The 14,538-nt window shown below is 54.3% G+C and overlaps 1 protein-coding gene across 9 annotated transcripts in view; it reads right to left on the reverse strand.

Moving 5' to 3' along the window:
• The window catches only part of DAB2IP (DAB2 interacting protein), a 209,778-nt gene that overhangs the window by 34,676 nt on the left and 160,564 nt on the right, over positions 1 to 14,538 (reverse strand). The window contains exon 1 of one of the 9 annotated variants that reach the window (XM_065928535.1): positions 6,290 to 6,415. The exons of the other annotated variants lie outside the window; for them this stretch is intronic. The gene's annotated coding sequence lies outside the window, so the exon portion shown is untranslated. Of the gene's footprint in view, positions 1 to 6,289; positions 6,416 to 14,538 lie in introns of those variants that run through there. 9 annotated transcript variants of the gene reach the window in all.

A 14,538-nucleotide genomic window follows, 5' to 3' on the forward strand; every position in this document is an offset into this window, starting at 1 on the left:
CTCCAGGTCAGGGAGGAAGACGCCAGAGGGCTGGCCGGGGTCGTACAGTCTGTGCCCGGGGTCTGGGGAAACATGGGCTCGCCACAGGCGCGGGCGGAGCCGGGGCTGGAGATACGGCCAGGCCCCAACAGCAGTCCACTGTGAGGGCGGGCAGCGGGAACAAGGGGACATTGTCCTGGCTCCAGGGCCGCGGCCTTATCTGATAGCCTTCCAGCCAACCCGTGAGCTGTTTTTCAACTCCATCCTTTCTTCTCTGAAAAGGTTAGTGACACAGAAGTTTAGCAAATTCCCTATTATTTCAAGGAGGGAGGAGACGTGAAAATAAAACGTGTGATAATTAAAAAGCCCTATGAGACACACGGGGAGGAGGTTTCCAGCTGCGGGCGGGGTGAGCTGAGCGTGGGACTGAATGGCCTGGAAAGCGAGAGGCTCAGAATTGCCTTCCAAATCTCAAAGGGGCAGAGGGAACTGCCGTGCATGCCTCCAGCGGGCGGGGCTGGGACCAGGACAGGCTGATTCCAGCTAGACACACTGTCCCCAGATGGGTGGGCCAGCCCGGTTTGGATTCAGAGGAGAGGGCACGCGCTGTCTCTGGAGGCATTCGAGGAGCTGGGAGCTCTCGTTTACATATGCCAAGGAGGGGCTGCCCGCGCTGCTGGGGGCTGTTGGCATAACAAACCAGCGGCGTTAAGCCCGGGGATAAACACACAGCCAGACACCTGCAGCTGGGAACAGGCAGGAGAGCCTAGTGTCAGGAGCACATCCAGTCTCCACTCCCCGTGAAACACACAACCCTGAGTACTTTTAACATGTTGTCCAGGCCTCAGTCTCTCCGACTCTAAGTGGGGAGAGCTGCCATACCTTCCTCCGGGGTCAATGCCAGTGACCACACCGGTGACTCAGGCTGGCCTCCACTCTATTCACTGCCTCATGCCAGACACCCTGGTAAGGAGCGAGGGCACAGCTGTGAACAAGGCCGATTAAGGATCACACGTGTCACATCAAAGCTGACGTTTCTAGGGTCGCTGACACTTCTGATGTCTGGGGTGACGAGATGGGGACTTTACGGGCCATTCTCCATTCCTTTCCCTTGACCACTCAAACCTCCTACCTTCTCCAGGCCTGCAAACAAACTGCATCTACCCAAATGCTCTGGGATGCTTACAAAAACAAACAAACAACCCTGCCCCAATAAAAACTCTTAACTTCCTAAAGTGAAAGGATGAAAGGGGGTATCTGGAGGGGGCAGGAGACCCCACGGAAGGGCCACGTGAGCCCCTCTGCCTGGGACTCCGAGCACAGACTCCCCCATCCTCTCACTCTCCTGCCTGTGTGGTCTTGCGTCACTGCCCACAGCCAGGCCTGGAGAGGGTGGACACCCTGGACAAGGCTGTCTCCAAGGAGGATGCGCCCACTGGAGGGCTGGCAGGACCCGTGGACTCTGGAGTCAGGTCAGAACATGCCAACCATGCTCCTGCCTGTCACAGGCAGGCAGGTCCAGGGAGCTGTGCCTACAGGGGAAAGAGCGGGTCCTGGGCACAGTCAGGGTGAGGGCGCTGACCTCCTGGGAATCAAGCAGCAGGACACAAACAGGACAGCACCCCCACTCTCCCCCTACACACACCCAGGACATCCAGCAGAGTCATCTCTTCCCCAGGCCTGGCCTGCCCTGCTGGCCTGGGAACCGCTGGGGTCCCAGGGGCGGGGAGAAGAATGCAGCTGTCTGGTGGTCCCCAGGGCCCTGGGGAGACAGAGCCTGTCCTTAAAAGGCAGGAAGGTTGGCTGCCTGGCCTGGGAAGGTTTCCTGGGATGACAGAGCCTGGAGGCACGGCCCTTCTCAGCCAGAGTTCTCGCCATCCAAAGCCAAGGGGCAGATGCCAGCTGTCACTGGAGCTGGTATGACCCCGTCCCCGTGCTCTCACTGAGCTAGGAGCTCCCTGGGCTGGGAAGTGCCAGGTCTTCGGCCTCACCCCACCATGGAAGCCTGCGCCTCCCCAACACCACAGGGCTGAGCTGGAGGAGGCGGGTCCATGCCTGCGACCGAGACAGAAGGCCAGGATGGCTCATCACGGGCCACGGCTCCACGCAGCCCAAAGCCTGGCTTCCGTGGTGCCCTATGTACACTGAATGAGTGACACCACGGCAGCCTGCTCTCAACAGACATAAAGCGCCTACCACCTGCCCGGCTCTGCGACAGGTATTCTATCCAAGGTACTCACACCATTGCGGGGCCGCCTTCTCCCAACCGCCCTGCATGAAAGAAGGAATCTCCCCAGCAGGAAGAGGGTGAATAAGTCAACTAGACCTTATGAGCCCTGGCTCATGGGGCAGCCCTCCCTGGACACAGCCCGTCAATCCACAGGACTGGACGCAACAGGCTTCAGGACACCAGAGGAAACTGAGGCTGGGAGAGGAGGGGCTTGGCTGGGGGCACAGTGTCCAGAAGTGAAAGACGGGAGCCCAATGGCCCGATCGGCCTCTGATGGGACAGAGAGGCATCCACCCCATGCCGGGCCAGGCCAGGCCTGGAGGTCAGGGATCCAGGCAGCCTTGCACCCTGGCAGGGGCCCGGCCCCAGAGACTATGACCAAACCCCCAACATGTCAACTCCCCATTAACGTAAGGGACCACAGGCTAACCACATCCACTCCTCCTCCTGTCACCTGCAAGCCGGTTTGTGATACCTCCTTGCCTGTTGGTGACCTGACCCACAACGACTTGGGGTGAGACCACCGATGTGAGTGGTGTTGATGGAGGCCCCCTGAGCAGGAGGGGCACTCCTCAGCATCTTGACCATCCCCCACACCCCCTTTCTAATTCTGCAGCCTAATGGACTTTTCAGAGAACATTCAGGAACACATTTACTTCCTCATATCCCCACGTCATTCTGAGGGGGGGCAGGTGGGCAGGAAGGGCAAGGGGCACACAGAGAGGGAAGAAACAAAAACACTTTCCATCTATTCCCCCAAGTTATCCTGCAGCCTGAATAATCTCGGGTTTTTAATCAATAGCTGTTAGACTTGTCAAATTACTTTGGGGACCGCAAAGCAGTTTTTAAACATTCATAAACCTCAGTAGAACAGCGAAGTGCCCTGAATTTTAAGAGAAGAGCATCTGAGGAACACTCATTGAACAGGATGGGATTTGGGCAAATGGAAAGTGAGCTGAGGGCTAGGTGCTCCTCCTGCTTCTGAGTAGGGACAGCTCCCTACCTCAACCCACCCCCGGTCCCCAGGGGAAACCGTCCAGCCGCTCAGCAAGACTAAGGAGAGTGACCCCCCAAACCCCAAGGTCCCCGCGGAAAGCACCCCACCCGTGTGGGAGCACGGCACCAGCCCCATCTGGCACAGCCCTGCCCCCGCCAGGCCCAGAGGCTGGACTGCGAGCCCCTCCGCTTGGAGGACCCTGATGAAGGGACAGTGCTGTCTCTCCCTGTGAGCCCAGGCTGCACCCACTCCTCCTTGAACGCATGAACACGCCCCTGCATCCCCCTGGCCCCACGGATCGCTCAGCGGATCACGTAGGGTGCGACTAGCTTACCCACCCCCACCGGGACCATAAATACCTCCAACAGCTGCCTCGGGCCCTGGGGACTCATGACCCAAGTGGGGAAGGATGACGGAATGAAAAAGAAGCATGAACTAAAGACCAAGGACTTCCACTCCCCAAGGAAACAACTTCCTCTCTGGCTCATCTAATTCCTTCCAGCTCTCCACTTCCAGGAAGCCCTCCTAGGCTCAGCGGACGCCTCTGAAGAACACCATCGTCTCCCCTCTCCCTTCCTCCACCTGAGACACAAGTGCCATGCCAGGAGGCCTTCTGGTGCATTCACATTACGGTGACAAGGTGACCTGGGGCTGTCCTTCTCCCATGCCAGGGAACTAAGCTTCCTGCCTCAACCAAAGACGGATCACTTGTCAACACAGCCCAGCCCCTGGCATCGTGTGGCTGATGACTGATCTAACGTGGTGACGTTCTGTAAGAATACACACACATATACTCCTCTGCCTTCGGTCAAATTCATTAACCTGCATGCCTCAGTTTTCTCATCTGTAAAGTGGGGGCAACACCACCTTTGGTGCTAGGGGTGTAACCGGACATGCAAGAGCCCTGCTTTCCCTGGGCTTTCTGCCCCTTCCCGCCCTGCAGCACTTCAGCTTTAAGTCGGCACCTCCCGGTCCTTATTTAAGGAGCGACGGGCATCCTAGGTTCTGGCAGCAGTGCCCACTTCCTGTTCTGCCACCACCTACCACAGGGGGCTCTGTGGCTTCAGGGAGACAAGGGGCAAAGGCACGAAGGAGAAGGGGCACCAGGGAACATTGCTCTCAGGTTGGCCTCTCAGCTTTCTCACCGGACAAATGGGCCGCCCTCACCTCCTCCAGGAGCCTGCGGAGGTCTGTGATGCTAACACCCCCACCCTTGGTTTGAGCTAACCCAGTGCCCCAATATACAGTTACTGAGCACCTCTCCAGTATGCTAGTGCTGAGCCTGGGGGGTCTAGGGAGCCCGGCTCCCCATCTTCCCAAAGCCTGGCGTCAGGGAGTCCCAGCGGGGCACCAGAACTCCACTTCTTAGACTGAAACTCGCAGGAGACAGCCAGGAGCACAGCAGGGGAGGGTGGCTGCCGACAAGGCACCGGCTCCCAGGTCGCAGGCAAAGGCACAGACTCACGTCAAGCCCACGGCGTGGCTGCCAAGTTCCTCCTGCTCCTAGTGACCGGGATTCTAAACCACCCGTGCTCTCCGGCACCCGCCTCACCCACGACACCCCGCACACCTACAAGTGTCCTGGTGCCCCGTTTAGAGGACTCCGCATCGCTGCTGCTGCTGCTTAGGGGGTCCAGCTGCCCGACCCCCAGTTAAGAAAACACACCCGGACACCTTGAGGGGCTTCCCAAGGCCAGAGAGGGTGCCAGGCTCCAAGAGCCCACCCTCTTCTCCCAGCCCACACTGCTGACGCGAGGATAAGCTAGCCCTGCTGCCATCTGCCACTGGCCCACGGGGTTCTGACCAGTAAGGCTGTACACTGTAAACACAGCCTCCAAGGCACGTCCCCACCCAGCCACCCTGGGCTGCGCACCGACACCTACAACACACGCAGGAGCCCAGGGAGCCTTACCCGTCGGGCCTGGCTCAGAGACCACCACCTCCGGGCCGCCCGCCCGTCCCAGCTGAACCGACTCCTCCCTCCAGGGCTTCCCCTCTGCGCTCCGCCCCCACGGAAGCAGAGGCTCAGGGACGCTCAGGAGCTTGCCCAAGGTCACAGTTCACAGGCACTGGGGCAAGGCGGGAGGCCTGGCATCTGGGCTCCAACTCCAAACTCTTTCCACTGCCTGTTAACGCCTTTGAGGCCTTCACCAAGCCTACAGAAACCGTGTGATCAGACACGCCAACTTTCAGGTAACTTAGACAAGTTGTGAGTCACCAGACCCCGCTGAGAGTTGCCTGTATCACCTCCTGTGTCACCTGCCCGGAAAACAGAGAGAAGGCCACCTGGCTGGCAGGGGTCGGCAGCGCCCCAGCCGTGGCAGTGAAGGTGGGCAGGACCTAAGACCATGCAGACTTGTGAGAAGCCGGGCACAGGGCCGGCTTCACCTTCAGAGCACCGGCTCACTCTCCTCCGTGGGTACGAGACAAGCCCGAGGGGGTAACTTCCTGGGCACGCATTGCTGCATCACAGGCTCCTGACAACTGCTGGAAGCACTTAAGCCGGGGAAAAACACACCCCAAGCCCAACCCCATGGCCGGCCTCTGGATCAGGGACCAGACAGAGGCAGGGAGAAGGGGAGAGAGAGAGACTCCGGCTGGGGGCCGGGGCTGGGGGAGAGCTGACACGGCCCCAAACCCCAGCACAGCCCCACCCAGCACAGCCCTGGACTCGGCGATTCCGAGCAAAGGCCGGGCTCCTCATTTCCCGGATCTCGGAGCAGCCACAGCGGTCCCTGGGCCTGCTCACGGAAAGGGGCCACTGACACTGGATTTCCTCTTTTAAAAACTTAAAACAGCAACAATACTCCTCCGTTTCTCGCTTTTTTGGCGGGCCATCCTAATTGCTTCCACATTCTGGGCCGGCGGGACAAGCCTGCAGCGGGGCAGAGACACCATCGCTGGGGACAGCCGCAGCCCTCCCCAGGCCAGACACCCTCTCTGACGGGCCGCTCCCACACACCTCGGTTACTTGCTCCCTGGGCCCAAGAGGCTGGTCAGGGGCCAAAGCTGGCGGCCACCCCCCTGCCCTCTTCCCTGGCCTCCCTCATCTGGACCTCCGCTCGGGCCATCAGGTCACTCACCATCCCTCAGTGCGGCCACCAGGCTCCGGAAAACGAGGGGCCGGGCCAGCCACCCCGCTGCCCGCTGTCCCCCACCGGGCCCAGCCAGTCCAACCCCGCTCTGGTCCTAGACATACCGCTCCAGCCCTGTCCGCTGGGACTGAACATGGCTAGTTAAACAAAGGCTAAGTTCCAACTCTCTGTAATGTGCTTTTAAAGGGCCAGTGTCCCACTTGGGGTTGCTGAGGACTTAAAGGCACAGCTCCCTTTTTCTGTACAGGACACAAGATGGCAAAACCCCCCAAATCTCTCAAAAGTCAGGATCAGATTAGAAGTCTCGGGAAGATTTTAGACAAAATACCCAATAGTAAAAACCCAAATTCACCTGTTGTTGTTCACTTGCTAAGTTGTGTCCGACTCCTTGCGACCCCATGGACTGCAGCAGGCCAGGCTTCCCTGTCTTTCACTATCTGCCAGAGTTTGGTCAAATTCATGTTCATTTGAGTCGGTGATGCTATCTATCCATCTCATCCTCTGCCACCCTCTTCTCCTTTTGCTTTCAACCTTTCCCAGCATCAGAGTCTTTTCCAGTAAGCCAGCTCTTTGCATCAGGTGGCCGAAGTATTGGAGCTTCAGCATCAGTCCTTCCAATGAACAATGAGGGCTGATTTCCTTTAGGATTGACTAGTTTGAGCTCTCTGCTGTCCAAGGGACTCTCAAGAGTCTTCTCCAGCACCACAGTTCAAAAGCATCAATTCTTTGGTGTTCAGCTTTCTTTATGGTCCTATTTTCACATCTGTACATATCTACTGGAAAACCCACAGCTTTGACTAGATGGTCCTTTGTCGGCAAAGTGACATCTCTGCTTTTTAATATGCTGTCTAGGTTTGTCATAGCTTTCCTTCCAAGGAGCAAGCATCTTTTAATCTCATGGCTGCAATCACCATCCACAGTGATTTTGGAGGCCAAGAAAATAAAACCTGTCCATGTTTCTACTTTTCCCCTTCTATTTGCCATGAAGTGATGGAATCGGATGCCATGATCTTAGTTTTTTAAATGTTGAATTTTAAACCAGCTGTTTCACCCTTCTCTTTCACCCTTGTCAAAGGCTCTTTAGTTCCCCCTCATTTTCTGCCATTAGGGTGGTATCTATCATTTGTATATCTAAGGTTGTTGATATTTCTCCTGGCAATCTTGATTCCAGCTTGTGACTCATCCAGTGCAGCATTCGGCATGATGTATTCTGCATATAAGTTAAACAGGGTGACAATATTCAGCCTTGTCGTACTCCTTTCCCAATTTTGAACCAGTCAGTTGTTCCATGTAAGGTTCTAACTGCTGTTTCTTGACAGGCTTCTCAGGAGACAGGTAAGGTGGTCTGGTATTCCCTTCTCTTTAAGAATTTTCCACAATTTGTTGTGATCCACACAGTCAAAGGCTTTGGCATAGTCAATGAAGCAGATGTTTTTCTGGAACTCCCTCACTTTCTCTATGATCCAATGAATGCTGGCAATTTGATCTTTGATTTCTCTGCCTTTTCTGAACTCATTTTGTACATCTGGAAGCTCTCAGTTCATGTATTGCTGAAGACTAGCTTGAAGGATTTTGAGTATAGCCTTATTAGCATGCAAAATGAGCGCAGCTGTCCAACAGTTTGAACATCCTTCTGCACTGCCCCTTCTTTGGGACTGGAATGAAAAGCGACCTTTTCCCATTCTCTGATCATTGCTGAGTCTTCCAAATTTGCTGACATATTGAGTACAGCACTTTAGCAGCAGCATCTTTTAGGATTTGAAATAGTTCAGCTGGAATTCCATTACCTCCTCTAGCTTTGTTCCTAGTGATGTGTCCAAAGGCCCACTTGACTTTGCACTCCAGGATGTCTGGCTCTAGGTGAGAACACACCATTGTGGCTTTCCGGGTCATTAAGATCTTTTTTGTATAGTACTTCTGTGTATTCTTGCCACATCTTCTTAATATCTTCTGCCTCTGTTAGGTCCTTACCATTTCTGTCCTTTAGTGTGCCTATCCTTATGTGAAGTGTTTCTTTGATAGCTCCAATTTTCTTGACGAGATCTCTAGTCTTTCCCATTCTATTGTTTTCCTCTACTTCTGTGCATTGTTCATTGAAGAAGGCTTTCTTATCTCTCCTTGCTATTCTCTAGAACTCTGCATTCAGTTGGGTGTATCTCTCTCTCTCTCGTTTCTTTTCCTTCTTCAACTATTTGTAAAGCCTCCTCAGACAACCACTTTGCCTTCTTGCCCTTCTTTTTCTTTGGGATGGAGACATCTTAAGAATAAGAGTGGGAAAGACAAACTTTTCAATCCTTACAACGGGCCAGGAGAACACTCCTTCACAGCAGCATCTCATGACTCCTCCTCACAACTATGCCAGGCAGGGAGCACCTGGACGCATCTTTCAGAGAAGGAAGTCGTGGTTGGCAGGGGTTCCCAACTTGCCCAGGATGGCACAGTCTGCGGCTAGGTCCCAGCCACATGAGGTCAGCCAGGGCCAGAAGTCTTCTCCCACCTGCTCTCTGGAGGCCCCACCTGTTCCACCTCCACTAGCATCTTTCATCACAGGTGCCCAAGCACTGGGCTTTCAGTCTAAGCCTCAAAACCCTGTGAGCTCGGTTCTTTTCTTTCCCTTCTCACAGATGAGAAGATTAGAGACCAGGAGCACAGGAAAGGCAGGGAGAGGGAGGAAAGAAGAGGAAGGTCTGGAGCGCTGCACACAGGCTCTGACAGCCAGGCCCTCACTTCTTCCCAAACCGGCTCTACAGTCAGAGGAGGGGGTACATAAGGGAGCCATCCTTCCAAGCTCAGGGCTTAGGCAAGCTGACCAAGGTCCACAGGAATGGGAGAGGTGGGACTGCAGGGGTGGGGGCTCTCTGGGGCCCCCTAGGCTCCAAGAGGGGGCATGGCCTGTGAGCTGCTAAAATAGGAGCGGGCAGAGAAGAATGGAGAAGGAAAATGGCAACCCACTCCAGGATTCTTGCCTGGGAAATCCCAGGGACAGAGGAACCTGCTGGGCTATACAGCCCATGGGGTTGCAGGGAGTCGGACATGACTGAGCACGCACACACACGCAGAGCAGAGGAAAGGAGACTTGATTGCCTGGGCCTCTGTACCTGGTCTAGCAAGCCCTCCAAGAAAAGTGGGCCACTTCTGGACACCAGGAGTGGGCGGGCAGCCCAGAGGTGCTGTACGGCCATCCTATCACAAAGGCCAAAACTAGGCAGTCTTCAGGACTAACTCTGCAGGGGCCAGGTCATTCAAGGATTTACCACCCTCGGTCTGTTTCTATGGAGCCTGGCAGTCAAGTAAGTGTGAAGCTGTGTAGCCTAGTGGTTAGGAACATGGACTCTGAAGTCAGACTGTTGAAATCTGGGCCCTGCCACTTGCAATCTTCTCTTCTTGGACAAGTCAGGTCACCTCTCTGGGCCTGCTGCCCCCTCCGCAATAACACAACAGCGCTCAGCCCCCAGGGCTTGCTGTGAGGACTTAATGAGCCACAGAACAAAGCTGGCTTCCAGGGAGCACTTGATAAAGGCCAGCCTGTTTAGCTAGGCTGAAGGACACTGCCCCAGGATACGCTGGGAGACACGAGGTGGTCACTTTCTGAGCAGTGACTCTGAGCAAGAGTCACATCTTTCTCTGGGCCTCAGCTGATTTCCGTAAAAACGGGGTCCACCCGGGACCCTCAGTGACTCCCAGCAAGACTACCCTCTGATACGTCCCAGCTGCCCACTCTCCTCTAGAAGCACCCAGGTCATGAAAGGCTGGGCTGTAGTTTGAAATCTTTGCTACCTGAAAACAGGCCCTGCCTCTGCCCCGCCCCACCCCACCCCCAGGCTAACTGGGATCTGTTGGGAGGGAGAAGGTACAAAGGCTCCAGGCCGCATGACACAGTCAGGAGGCAGCAAAAGGCATCACCTCTCCAGGCAGAGCCCACATGGCCAGCTCTGGGCCTCTGTCTCCCCACTATAAGGGGTGAACCCTCGCCTCCTTAGGAGTCTCCCAGGGGATGTGCTGCCGCTGAGCTGCCTTTCCATTGAGGAGTTCAGCAGCCAGCATTGGCAGGCAGATTCTCTACCACTGAGCTACCTGGGAAGCCTCTTCTATCTTCCTAGAACCTAAAGCAACTGGTTTGTGTGCTTCTTGGGGAGCAGAGGAAGGAGAAGAGGGGGAGGACCAGAAGAATCAGGGATCAGGAGGCAGGAGGCATGCCCGACAGCCCCGGCAGAGCATACTGAGGGGGCTGGAAGAAGCACAAGCTGGAATCAAGATCGCTGGGAGAAATATCAATAACCTCAGGTATGCAGATGACACCACCCTTATGGCAGAAAGTAGAGAGGAACTAAAAAGGCTCTTGATGAAAGTGAAAGGAGAGAGTGAAAAAGTTGGCTTAAAGTTCAACATTCAGAAAACTAAGATCATGGCATCTGGTCCCATCACTTCATGGGAAATAGATGGGGAAACAGTGCAAATAGTGTCAGACTTTATTTTTGGGGGCTCCAAAATCACTGTAGATGCTGACTGCAGCCATGAAATTAAAAGACGCTTACTCCTTGGAAGGAAAGTTATGACCAACCTAGACAGCATATTAAAAAGCAGAGACATTACTTTGCCAACAAAGGTCTGTCCAGTCAAAGCTATGGTTTTTCCAGTGGTCATGTATGGATGTGAGAGTTGGACTGTGAAGAAAGCTGAACGTCGAAGAAGTGATGCTTTTGAACTGTGATGTTGGAGAAGACTCTTGAGAGTCCCTTGGACTACAAGGAGATCCAACCAGTCCATTCTAAAGCAGATAAGTCCTTAGTGTTCATTGGAAGGACTGATGTTGTGAGGCTGAAACTCCAATACTTTGGCCACCTGATGTGAAGAGCTGACTCATTGGAAAAGACCCTGATGCTGGGAGGGATTGGGGGCAGAAGGAGAAGGGGACAACAGAGGATGAGATGGCTGGATGGCATCACCGACTCAATGGACATGGGTTTGGGTGAACTCCGGGAGTTGGTGATGGACAGGGAGGCCTGGCGTGCTGCGATTCATGGGGTCGCAAGAGTCGGACATGACTGAGCGACTGAACTGAACTGAGGGGGCAGGGAGGGACCTGTGTGCCTTAAACTCACACCATCATCTCCTTGTCCATAGAGTTCATCTGTCAATAGGAGATGGAGTGATTTGGAAGTCTGCAGAGCTGGGTAGTGATTCTGGTTGTGTTACTCAGCAATTGTGGGACTTTGGGAAAATTCTTTACTTTCCTGAGCCTCAGTTTCTTCATGTATAAAATGAGGAAACATGCTATCCTTGGAAGAGAAAAGATGTAAAAATGGTGGCTAGCCAAATGCAGAGAAAGCACTTACCAAAACAACTTGGGAGCCCAAAGACTCAATTATCCGAACTAAGTGCCATTCATTCAACAGACACTCAGAACCCACCTGGAGACTGTTAGCTCTTGGGCTGTCCCCAGCTCTACACTGTCCCCGCAATGAACCAAACACATTCTAACTACCCCCCACCCCATGCTCCTGCGTCACAGCTAAGTGTTGCAGAGAGATCAAGATCTGGGTCACCAAAATATTGTGAAATAGACCTCAAACTTCTCTGGAGGCCAAACCCACTGAAGAACCGTCCAGAGCGAAGCCATCAGTGCAGACCAAGTCCAGCTCAGCTCCGGGAAAGGTGGAGGGCCTTGCAAGGAAAGCCAGGTTCACAGTGCTCTCTCTCAGGCGTCTGGGAGAGCGATCAGGAGGGGAGAGGGGAAGAAAAGGCAGGCGACACTACAGGGTGGGAAGTGAGCCCTCCAAGGAGAGAGAGAGAAAGCTCAAAGAGCCACTGGACGTCACTTAGGGAGCCCAGTCCAGCCCTCCCCAATCTGAATCTAGGGATCCCGCTCCGAGGATCCTGGGGGAGGCCCACGGCCGGTAAACCGAGACCCGGACGGAGGACATGGGAGCCCCACCCTCACCTTCCTGGGCTTCCCGGCCTGGCCCACTCACTTCCCTCCTCAGGCCCTGCTGCCTCCTTTTCAACTTACTTCCTTTCTATTCAACACACACCTGGCCCGGCCTCCTCCTGACGGTCCCCACAGGCGACCAGACCCAACCAGGGTTCCAGTCCCCTCTTTCCCCATAGGGCAGCTAGCTTCCTCCCTGAAACTCAGGCCACTACACTCCGCGACGCGCCCCCTCCCTCCCAGGCCGCCACCCTCCCCTCTCAGCACACCCTTCCTCCTGGTGTTGCAGTTTCTCAGACGCTAATGTGGGAGCACCTTTCCCTCGGTGAAAGCCTCTCCTCTGTGGAGCTCATCCACTCCTCAGCTTTAAACACCTCCAGTGCTCAAGACTCCAAAGCTTCCCTCCCAGCCTTCCCTGCCCCTGCACTCCAGGCTCATAGATCTAAATGCTGGCCTGACAGTTCTGACCTCACAGAACTTCAAATCTGAAGTGTGCGAAGTGGAGCTCTGTCTCAGGGCTTAATCCAGGGGTCTCAGAAGCCAGCCACCCTCCCTCTCCCCGCCCCTCAGAACCCAATCCATCAGCACGTCCTACTACTGCTGTCCTCTGGTGTTTAGTTGCTCAGTCGTGTCCAACTCTGAGACCCCAGGACTCTATAGCCTGCCAGGCTTCTCTATCTGTGGAATCCTTCAGGCAAGAATACTGGAGTGGGTTGCCATTTCCTTCTCCAGGCTATCTTCCCGATCTCCATTCTCCTGCATTGGCAGGCGACTTCTTTCCCATTGAGCCACTCAGTTCAGTTCAGTCACTCAGCTGTGTCCAACTCTTTGCGATCCCATGGACTGCAGCACTCCTGGAGTCCCTGTCCGTTACCATCTCCTGGAACTTGCTCAAACTCATGTTCATTGAGTTGGTGATGCCATCCAACCACCTCGTCCTCTGTTGACGCCTTTTCCTCCTGCCTTCAACCTTTCCCAGCATCAGGGTCTTTTCTAATGAGTCAGTTCTTTGCATCAGGTGGCCAAAGTATTGGAGTTTCAGTTTCATCATGAGTCCTTCCAATGAATATTCAGGATTGATTTCCTTTAGGAGTGACTGGCTGGATCTCCTTGCAGTCCAAGTGACTCTCAACAGTCTTCTCCAATACCACGGTTCAAAAGTATCAACTCTCTGGCGCTCAGCTTTCTTTATGGTCCAACTCTCACATCCATACATGACGACTGGAAAAACCATAGCTTTGACTAGACAGACGTTTGTTGGCAAAGTAATGTCTCTCCTTTTTAATATGCTATCTAGGCTGGTCATAGCTTTTCTTCCAAGGAGCAAGTGTCTTTTAATTTCATGGCTGCAGTCACCATATGCAGTGATTTTGGAGGCCAAGAAGCCACTAAAGGAAGCCAAAATCCTGTCACTACCACCCCTAAAATCTCTCACACCTGTCCAAGCCTCTTTACCAGTCTGACCCCACCCCCCTACCTGGGAGTCAGGGGAAACTCTTTAGAAACGCAAATCCTATTATTTAACTTTGGGGCTAAAAACCCTCCAATTACTCCCGACAGCAATTTGAATAACTCCAAATGACTCAATGGACACGAGTCTGAGTCAACTCTGGGAGTGGGCGATGGACAGGGAGGCCTGGCGTGCTGCAGTCCGTGGGGTCGCAGAGTCGGACACGACTGAGTGACTGAACTGACGACTGAACTGACTGAACTCCACCCCAGGACGAGAAGCTGGCCGAGCGTGACCTGCCTTTCCTCTGACCTCATCTGGCAACCCCCATCCGCCTCTAGAAGCAGAGGCTTTCCCGCCTCAGGGACTTTGTCCTCTCTAACGCCTAGGCGGGAGCTCCAGTTCCACCCCCTTCTCCTAAAGCCAGGCTTTAGGAGGCCAGTGGAACTCAGTCCTTCCCTGGATCGTCCTGGCTACAACAGGTCCTGCCCCCCCCCGCCGCTCCACTCTTCCCCACAGAAACACTTGGCTGTTTCCTTCATTATCATCTTGCTCGCTCAGCCAGCAAATATTTATTAAGTGCAAACGAACAACAACAATGTGCCAGGCACTATTTTAGGTGCTGAACAAAGCAGACAAAAACCCTGACTTAGATCACCTAGTCTGGAATTACTTGTTTGTTTCTCCACTCATGATGATCTGTCTCTCCTGCCAGAAGGGAAGCTCTGCTGTGTTTCTGAATCCTATGGAAGGGTCCGGCCAGGTGTAAAAACTCAGTAAGTATGGATGAAACGGATTTGTAAAAACCAAGAAACAACACCAAACCCAGAAAGACGTCGGAAGTCAAGAGCCACGCCC

The sequence above is a fragment of the Muntiacus reevesi genome, chromosome 3 (assembly GCF_963930625.1).
Source record: "Muntiacus reevesi chromosome 3, mMunRee1.1, whole genome shotgun sequence".
NCBI classification, from domain to species: Eukaryota; Metazoa; Chordata; class Mammalia; order Artiodactyla; family Cervidae; genus Muntiacus; species Muntiacus reevesi.